The following is a 9879-nucleotide window of genomic DNA, read 5'->3' on the forward strand; positions in this document are numbered from 1 at the left end:
AAATCCAGCAATAATATGTTCTGTGGGCCTTATGTGTGGGGTTGCTTGGGCACGAAATTGAATTTACATAGTCTTAAGTCGACACCGATTGAGTCGCGCGGCGCGTTCAACTGCCGATCGTGGACAATTACGAGCTCGCTAGTTAGATGACGATTACGCGGTGGCCCTCTTGAGGTGCCCCGGGACCCACGCTCGTTTGAATATCTAATTTTATCAATCACTAACCTCTAATAGCGATTGTACCTACTAACTAACCGACCAACTTGCATAAATAGCTTGTTAATTATTAATGAAAGGGCTTCTGTTTAAAGTTTGAGTAATAACTTCGTAAGTTTATATATTTCCGATATTCCATTATACACTTAGTGCGTACTGTTTTAAATAATTCTGTAAACTGCGAATTTTAAATAAAATTTTAAAACGCTAGACGTGACGACATTTTGTATTTTTTACAAAATTAAGTTACGTCAAGACACTTTCAGTGTTTGCATCTTAATAAGACTCTGAATTTAATTGAAATCATTAATTATTCTATGCACCATGAATCACCAAAAGTTAAATGAAACTGAACACAAAGCGAAAGTTAATGATGAACGTACAATTAGTACATAATCCAGTCTCTATCTTTAATACACTTCGTTAGATAAAACGCCAACCGTAAATAACCGAATGGCCATTACGTACATACCCGCACAAATCTAATATTCCCATTACACGTACATACTAAATTCGTCCATCTGTGGTAATATGTGAGACGCGAGCAATCTTCCTCCAAGTCACTAATCCTGCTGCCGGAGGGTCAGCTCCGTATGAAAGGACGCTCCTTATCCCTTGATCCCGTTGTTTACCAGACATTAAACAGATAACAAGTCCGCGCCCTGATAACTTCGGAGCAGATTAAAGCCTCGCAAGCTGCCGTAATCCTGACTTCGATTAATTTCATCCAATACTTATTTGGGTTATACTGTGTACTCATTAAGTTAACGTTTTGCTCGACATGCCCTGAGCGAACATTCATTATTGGTACCTACTTGTATAATGAAAATAGAAAAAGGCTTAAGATATAACAGCAAAAACTCGTACACAAACATACATGGTTCATGTAGCATCTTACTGGACAGTGGACAGATTACTGCTATAATGCGTGTGTAGATTCAAAAAAAATAATTGCAAGGATCCATAATGCTTTTAGAAGTGCCTGAAGATATTGTGTACCATTCACAGCTGTTTCTTTCAGACCAGACATTTAAGAAGATTTGTGTGTCATGTAAGAAGTAGAGCATTATAAAATTAAAAGAGAGAACAAACGGATGTAACGATGAATCTTATAAGTTAGCAGAAGATAAAGAGTATTAGCGTATGTCAATCCGAGATCCCACACATAAGTGTACAACATAAACAAAGGCATACAGAAACATCTCACTACGTGAAACACTAAAATATACGTCCAAATTACATCAAAGACATAGCGCATGTTTAATTTATTAATAAATAAGTGCCACATATCCAATCTGATACATAATTAAGTTTCGGAATGGCACACACAGTTATTAATTAACGATATGATACATCTGTCGACGTATCTATTTAAACAGTGAGTTGTATTTGCCGCGACGTTCGCTAAGCCAACAGGCGCGACCGTGCATGATGAGTGCACATGATACATCCCCCAGTATCATCTAACTGTGCACATACCAAACGTATGACCAACCCCTTACTTAGTAATAAATCCGTGTTTACTTTACACATCAACGAAAACACGTGTGGAATGAAAATGACAGTCAATTATCATACTGAAATCAAGGATTATTCTATACTAGCATGAAACATGTTGCAGTCTTAATTAAAAAAAAATCGAAAAATAGACACAGGTAAAAATAACTGTTTACCCGCATCATTTTGTGTCTATTGGTATACATGAGTAACAATAATTGAATATAGTACATGCAAACCTATATACATATTATAATATGTATCTTAATTCGACATTCATTTCAAAATACAGAACTGTTTAGAAAAACATACCAATTGATACCAATTAGAATTTACGGAAATAATGTATTATTCAGCATATTATTTTATAGTCGATACAACCACCCGGAATTAACATGACTCAACCCGAGCATCGTTTATACAAAACAAGCAAGCGTAATATTGCTAACTGGAAACTAATATAGCAGGCTAATCAAGAGTGTGCATATTCATGAAGATTCATTACTATTCAGTATGAATTTAGTCCACGCCTAAATCTAATTAGATGTTTGTGGAAACGTACAAGACGTATTCCAATATTTACGTAGAACGTCTTAAATTGCATTTAGGTTCTGTAACAAGCGGACAGGTATATTTGTCGACCGATAAAATTTAGTTTGGCCTGATGAAATTCAAGTCATGTTTCCGTAGAGCCGCGCAACGGTAACCACAATAGTCAGAGCATATAGTATAACGTTTACGTAAATTTCTTTACAGGATCCAAGACACAGAAACATCCTGTATAATGTTTCGAGTTTTCTGCCAATTATTGAAACATAAGAGTACGTTATAATAATTGTTATCTCTATGAATTTAAAAACCAAACTCCTGTGGGCATAATACATCTAACTCTACAAATTGCAAGATTGCATTATAATTATTAACAATACAGATAGATAATAAATTTAAAATAATATCTAGTCACAGATAATATAACTATATCATGTGTTACCACACACCTATGTATGTAATCAGGAATAGGTATACTGCGATATTATAACTAATGGTATTTTCTAGGTAGGTACAAAAACCTGAAGGTATTATTGTATTGCCCATTCTTCCGTCGAGCTTAATTTCTGTAAAGCTTTTTAAAGAAAATCATTTTTATTGGAAAAAAAAATTAATGTAGAATATGTCCTATCTTCCCAACGAAAAAGTTCTTAAATTAATCATAGTTACAAAACATTGCGCCTTAAGTAATTTTCCAGTGGATCCTGATAATCCTACTACGCCTTTCTTCAGTAACTACGTGGGAAATAATCATTAATTAATTATTGATTTTACTCATGTATACACTAGTAAAAAATTGTAGATAGGAGAAAGTTTACTTATACATACAATTAATATTTTTATGGTTATTGAAATACATTGCAACTAATTATTGCTACTAATGTGAATACTTTTCCATACCTTTAAATAAACATAAAAACGTAATTTGCATTTTTAATTTCAGGGGTACTTTTGTAATGTAAGACGTAATGCAAAAAACAAAGCACCTACCTCCTTTTCAATGTAATTTATAAATTATTCCATTACTGCATTAATTATCACATAACTTTTCAACCTCAGTCAAACAAATGATAGACTGCGGAGCAAAGTCTCAATCTGCAAACACAAATATAAAGCTAATTAAAAAGTTTCAAACTAAATTATAAGAGGGTTGCGCCGATGGCCTCCGTACCAAGATTGCAAAATAGATTTAATCAAAGCGGGTTGTCGCGTGGAATGTGAAGCAGTACCAAGTGTAAGTATGCACGAGTAAGTGTAACGTAATGTGATAAAGTTTCATGGTAAACGGGAGCAATGTTTGCAGTTGACAGTTGCGGCACCAAACATCGGTCTCGCACTCACAGAATTCCAAATTTCAATTACATATTCATAACAGGCGCGCAGAATTTGTTCATTTTGTAAATCCCAACTGACACCGTTAGTAATAGATTAGAAATAGTAGGACATATCTGATTTATTTTCGGCGCCGAAATGTAAAACGGACCGTTACTTTTGGACTATAATACGTAAAAATGTAGCAGGTAACTCTTTATTATGCGAGACAATACAGAAACGCTTGCGAAAAACGTGTTACACGTGTTATTATCTGGTAGGTAATCATATAGTAATTGAAGTATGTGTAGTAAATATTCTTGTTTTTTGGTACAAATAACATAATTATATTCTCCAAAAGTAATCTGATCCATCATACCTATTATATACAACTAGCTTTCCGCCTGCGGCTTCGCCCGCGTTTTCAAAAAAAAACCCGCATAGTTCCCGTTCCCGTGGGATTTCCGGGATAAAACCTAGCCTATGTCACTCAGAAATGATGTAGCTTTCCAACAGTGAAAGAATTTTTCAAATCTGCCTAGTAGTTTCGGAGCCTATTCAATTCATACAAACAAACAAACAAACAAAAAATCAAACCTTTCCTCTTTATAATATTTGTATAGATATATACATGTTTATAATATGTATTATATTTAGGAAACGATTTTTGTCCCATCGGGCTATTAATTCAAGTCAGCTAAGCGACAAAGGCAAGTCAAGTCATAAAATTTATAGGCGATCGAATGAGATAATATTATGGTCGACGTTAAGAGCTTAGACAGTTTGAAAATTTAAATGTGAAGTAAGTTTTGCGAGATTGCGCGGTGTAAATCAGCGCGAAGGGCGGGAGGCGCGCGGGCTCCGCTCGTCAGCCGCCAGCGATAAATCCACCGCTCCCTCGGGCTCCTCAACCTCTGTCTTCATATACCACTTCGAAAATCTCACATTTGTTCATACTTTATGCTATTCTTTGAGCGACGTGAATTGCTCACACCATGGCTATTATGGCGATTTGAGAGGCTGTTACTAACCGTAGTTTTTTATCTATACTACCGTAAGATGTATTATGTTTTGTAGTAGATTAATTAACTCTATAATGTTAAATGTCTAGTTCCATAATTATATGTTTCTAGAAGTATTCATCAAAGCATCATTTATATTATGGATAGAATGATGAGATATGACTCTACCTACTAAGAAAAATAGACAAAGATAAAACTGTTCACATATAAGTAACATAATACCGGTTTATTTTTACAAATGTATACAAAATGAAAAATTACAAGAACCAACCAACAACGCAACAAATGATGGCATACCGCTAATCTATCAAAACATAAATTTAACAAAACGTGGTTTATTGCATAATTAGTTTGTTGACAATAAAAATATTTGTGTCCCAGCCATCTATCAGGCAGTAGCATCCGCGGTATGTCCCGCCAATTTCGCCCAATTTCTTTTTCACGCTACATTTCAAGAATCTTATTTTTGTAATTACAAAAATGTCTAGCAAGTCGACGTTATCCTTAATTGCTGGACATAAAAATTCCATTTAAATTTCCCTTTTAAATATCAAGGAGGAGCGTCTAATTGTTATAATACACTCGTTTGCGTATTTTTATTGTCCTTGCAATAATTAGAACATAACGCTACGTAGCTTTTTAAAGAGGGTTGTAGTTAAACTTTTCTTAAGGAAAGCAAAAAAATATAGCCGATGCGAACGAGGAGGTAGGTCCAGCGAGCGGGGGTTCGGGCAGTGGGTCGGTTATTTAAGAAATGGAAAGAAAAGCAATTTACTGCTTATCAAGCGAAGTAGCGGCCCGTGGGCCGTGGGTCACAACAAGTAAAAAAGTAATAGCGAAACGGCCAATCAAACAACTTCGACACCGGCTTTTTATTTTTATTCAACTTGCAATCATTGATTATATCCATTCTTCTATTCGACATTGTTTCGCTAAATATATATAAATCACAGCCTCAGTCGAGACTCTGGATCAAGTCTGAGCGGAAGATTGGATATTCGAGATGGTACCCCAAAAATAGATTAATCAGGAAAGTTGCTCTATTATAAGTTGTTAGTGAAGTTAAGGCAAATTGGTTTAAGTCTACAAATTCCGTTCGTAGTTGTCGACGACGCGAGCTTCGCTAACTTTGCTGAGAGACAGTTTTCCATGACAGCCCTCTACGAGGCTACTCGTAAATAATAAAGCTACAGATTCTTAACGTAGCTTATCGCTACAAACAAAATATACTTTAACTTGTAGCTAATTTTGATGTCATTTAAAGCTTTTGCGACTTTATGTTTACCTTAGAATAGAACACCTTTTATATAAACACTCGTAATTCGACTTCATTGTATTATCATATGATTAGTTATTAATTAATTTAAATTTTATTAAACAAGATCAATACACAAAAACGTTTAAAACAACATATTGTATATCCTTACTCTAATACATAAGGGATGAACCCCCACCGATCATTAAAAAAATTTAAAACTTGGATTCGCTCAATCACTTAGAGCCAATATAAATTCTGCTTGTGTTTCATGAAACGCTTTGTCAACCTATCAATCAGTTTAAAAATTCCCTGTTGATCCCCTTAATTTAATCAAAAGATCGCTCCGGCTGGTCATGGACAAGAAAAAAACGGAATGACTTAACAGACGATACGGTAATATAAAATTTTCAACGAACACAAGGTGGTGGGCTGAAGGGAGGGAACTCCCTCTGTAATATCCTAGTCGAGCCGAGTAACCGATAAATTACAATTTGACATAAACAAAACCCCACTCCGCCACACGTTGTATCGAATTATTTATTACAAGCCCGGGTGCATTAATACCTTTATGTACCGATTCCTAATAAATGTTTTATTGACTTATGTATTTTGTTAGGCACTTTCTGAAAATATTTTAGGAGTATGACGTTATTTACTTGTACTATATATTTATCATACATCATCGTCATTGGCATCATCATATACAATTTTAAGTGATTAAAAAACTTAATATATATATAAATCTCGTGTCACAATGTTTGTCCTCAATGGACTCCTAAACCACTTAACCGATTATAATAAAATTCGCACACCATGTGCAGTTCGATCCAACTTGAGAGGTAGGATAGTTTAAACATGTAGGTACCACGGGCGAAGCCGGCGGACCGCTAGTATTATACATATATTTGTAACTTAAGTATAGATATATAATAAAATCTTTTTTTTTAAACTTTGCTTGAATTTTAGATTATTATTAATTTACATGAAAATAAATACACATTCAAGCAAACAACTTGTATGGGATTTTGCAAGAAATAATACGTAAATATTAAAATATAAAATTTGTTACAGGAAAACTCGTCCCTCTAGCCGAGTCGAACCGCTCTCAGATTTCCACGTAGCTGTAGGACCCATCAATGTACGGGTAAATATAATTGTTATGAACGCTCCATCAATTGTTATAATCGCAGTAACAGATTATAAAACACATTCAAGATTGATACTAATTACATTACAGATACGAGTTCAGTTGACCCCAATCGGTACGTGTGTCCCCATCCGGCACCCCGAGGGATGTAATAAAATTTGCATACTTTTAATCAAGGGCCGTGTCGCGGAGAAGTTTGCCAATATCGGACCGCCGTGATCGATCTCATACCGGCTTGTCGTCGCATTACAACGCTGTTTACTGAACAAACGACGTGATAATGTGTCATCATAAGGCTGTTGCACATTATGTTTGCTAAAATTTGGAAGACGAATTGAGAGGTGGAGGTGGTACCTGTTACGGCCACTAATAAGCAAGGCTCCGAAATGCTTCAGTAGTACAGTATATTATGTTAATAATTACCTATAGGGTATATAATACATATATGTATTTTAAGAAGTTAATATATTTTGTGAAGTTTATTAAAAAATATTAAACAAACAGATTCGTGTTTCTTTAATTGTTGGACTCATTTAATAACCTTGCTAAGATATTTAAATGTTTTTGCAAGAAAATAAAATAATACCTACTACAAAATAAATAACATTGAGTATGGCTTCCAATTATAATTCGTAATTCTTTCTTTTTCATCCCCGCAGAGCGTATTATTAGATTCCTTGATTGAATAAAGCTTAAAATATTGTCACTTCTTTAATATTGCAGAGGATTCCCGTAGCGCAATTTGCAATAAATTAGCTGGCTTCTAATATAAAACGACAAAACGACTAGAGAGCGTCACGGCCCCAGCGCCGTCCGCCCGTCTGTCCATCTCCGCTCCGCATTAATCGTGTTTAGTTAGCGGATATTGGCGGCGGAAATTCAAATGCAATCAAATGAAAATAGAATTCGTAAAAAAGCAAAGAAAACAAACCGACAGGCGTCAGTCTAGCGGGAGAGAAGCGCTTCCCGCGCTTGATCGTCCCCGCCGCACGCTGACCGTACTTACACGATTTTAAATTGTACATATCTGAAATTCCGATCTGTCGCGCACCCACCCTGCGCTATGAAATGAAACGAAATAAAACTAGGACGACACCGTGCGCCCGGAAAAATCAAAATCGAAATTAAAAATAAAAGGTTTTTCCAGCGAGCGAGGGAGGCGGATGCAATGTTTGCGGCCGTCATTCGATGGAGTCCGCAATAAAAACATACTCGGAGCGTCTATGTATAAATATGTGTCGGATTGATTGGAATTGAATATGTGGGGGGAGGGAGGCGCTGCAGATCGAAGGTGAGCTCGCCGTGCTGCTAAGACTGTAATCGGTTTTGCCCGGGGCCGGCAACACCGCACCGCTCACAATTAAACTTTGTTTGTACATGTGTCGCTGGAGATTAGCCACAATGCTCTTTTTAAGTGGACCGTCTACTCCAGTCCCACAAGCAATTTAAGAATTTAGAGCACTATTTTAGCTATTACAAACACGTTTTGGTGCATTCACACGTGCTTATCGTAACTACTTACCCACAAGACGTTGTTTTTGAGTATACCTATATGTTGAAAATAAAACAAAATACAAGTATTTAGATACAATATGGAGCTCGAGTAAATTGCAAATAATTTTCTCTGCAGACGTTGAAGATTTAATTATAAAATAAAAATGGACAAAGTTTATCTTAAGAATTTAAAGTCACTCATGAAAGAAAGAATAAAATAATAAATAAACTATATACTATGTAGTAACGAAATTGCATAAGTTCATTCATGCAACAAAATTACGAAGAACATTTACGTCGGAATTTTGTTCAATAAATTTTATAGGTTCAATATAAAATGAATAATGACCATCATTGAGCCCCGAATCTGTTCAGAACGGATAGATAACGCAAATGTTCAAAAGATGTAAATGCGACGTGGAGCGGTGCGGTAACTTGCTATAAATCATCGGGAGGGGGCGCTGATTGCCTACAATTATGGCATTTGCTTTCATGCCTAATTTTATGTTACTGTCTTCCCCCTTAACTTCTTTCTACGTATGCTTGAGATACATGAGTAATGTAGTACAATTAGGCGGGAGTCTAGACTCTAGACTACATAGTTTGATGATATGGCTAAATAGGTAAATGCTTATGAATGAATAAGTCTACCGACTCGTAGGACAATTATTCAATCTGTCTTCTTCTTTTTATCATAATATTGCCAATATTTAGTTATAATAAAAATTATCATATAATAATTGTGTTACTTTTACATTAAATTTACAACATTTTTTTATAAATTTATATAAAAATTATTACAGCCATCTCGAAAAATTTAGACTTTTAAATTTATATGAAATGTCTTATGGCGTACAGACACATAATTTTGGGGCTCCAGGGTAAAATATTACGAAAGGGACATTTTATTTTAGTAACTGTATGCTTATATATTATATTATTTATATTATATAGAAATATTTCCAAGTTTGATTAAATTTGGGAATAAATGATGAAAATTCATAGAGGTAGAGCAAAAAAATTACCGTCAAATGTGGCTACTTGACAACTTGACCACACCTTCCGTTTAACAACAAAATATCAAATTTTGTAGAATTGAAAGCAAATTGACCTAACGTATCGATGTTGGTAGGTTTTTAAAATATTAATTGGCAACATATTTTAATTTTAAAGCGGTAACGCTGTTGGTTCTCGCAATATAACGTATCGAAGTGTGACTGTGACTAAGGATCTTTTGCCGGTTTCAGTATTATTATGTTTGTAGAGCTTAAACTGCACATCTCAGGTGAGTACAGTTTTGATATGGTGTGTAATAAACCCTAGAGATTGATTTTACAGTGGGAACTATCCAATTTTAGGCTCATCTGTCGAAATATTTGCTTGGG

At 35.1% G+C, this 9879-nt stretch overlaps 1 long non-coding RNA gene across 8 annotated transcripts in view; it reads left to right on the forward strand.

Moving 5' to 3' along the window:
* The window catches only part of LOC149490469 (uncharacterized), a 186355-nt gene extending 178852 nt beyond the window's left edge, over positions 1-7503 (forward strand). For 5 of the 8 annotated variants that reach the window (XR_016316846.1, XR_016316850.1, XR_016316845.1 and 2 more), the window contains 2 exons: positions 6925-6997; positions 7091-7503. This is a non-coding gene — a long non-coding RNA (uncharacterized LOC149490469). The remainder of the gene's footprint in view (positions 1-6924; positions 6998-7090) is intronic. The other 3 variants (XR_016316848.1, XR_016316855.1, XR_016316851.1) reach the window with 1 other exon arrangement.
* The last annotated feature ends 2376 nt before the right edge of the window (positions 7504-9879 follow it).

The sequence above is a fragment of the Colias philodice genome, chromosome 2 (genome assembly GCF_061535455.1).
Source record: "Colias philodice isolate Cphi_HAF_F1 chromosome 2, ilColPhil1 Martin Lab GWU primary, whole genome shotgun sequence".
Taxonomy (NCBI): Eukaryota; Metazoa; Arthropoda; class Insecta; order Lepidoptera; family Pieridae; genus Colias; species Colias philodice.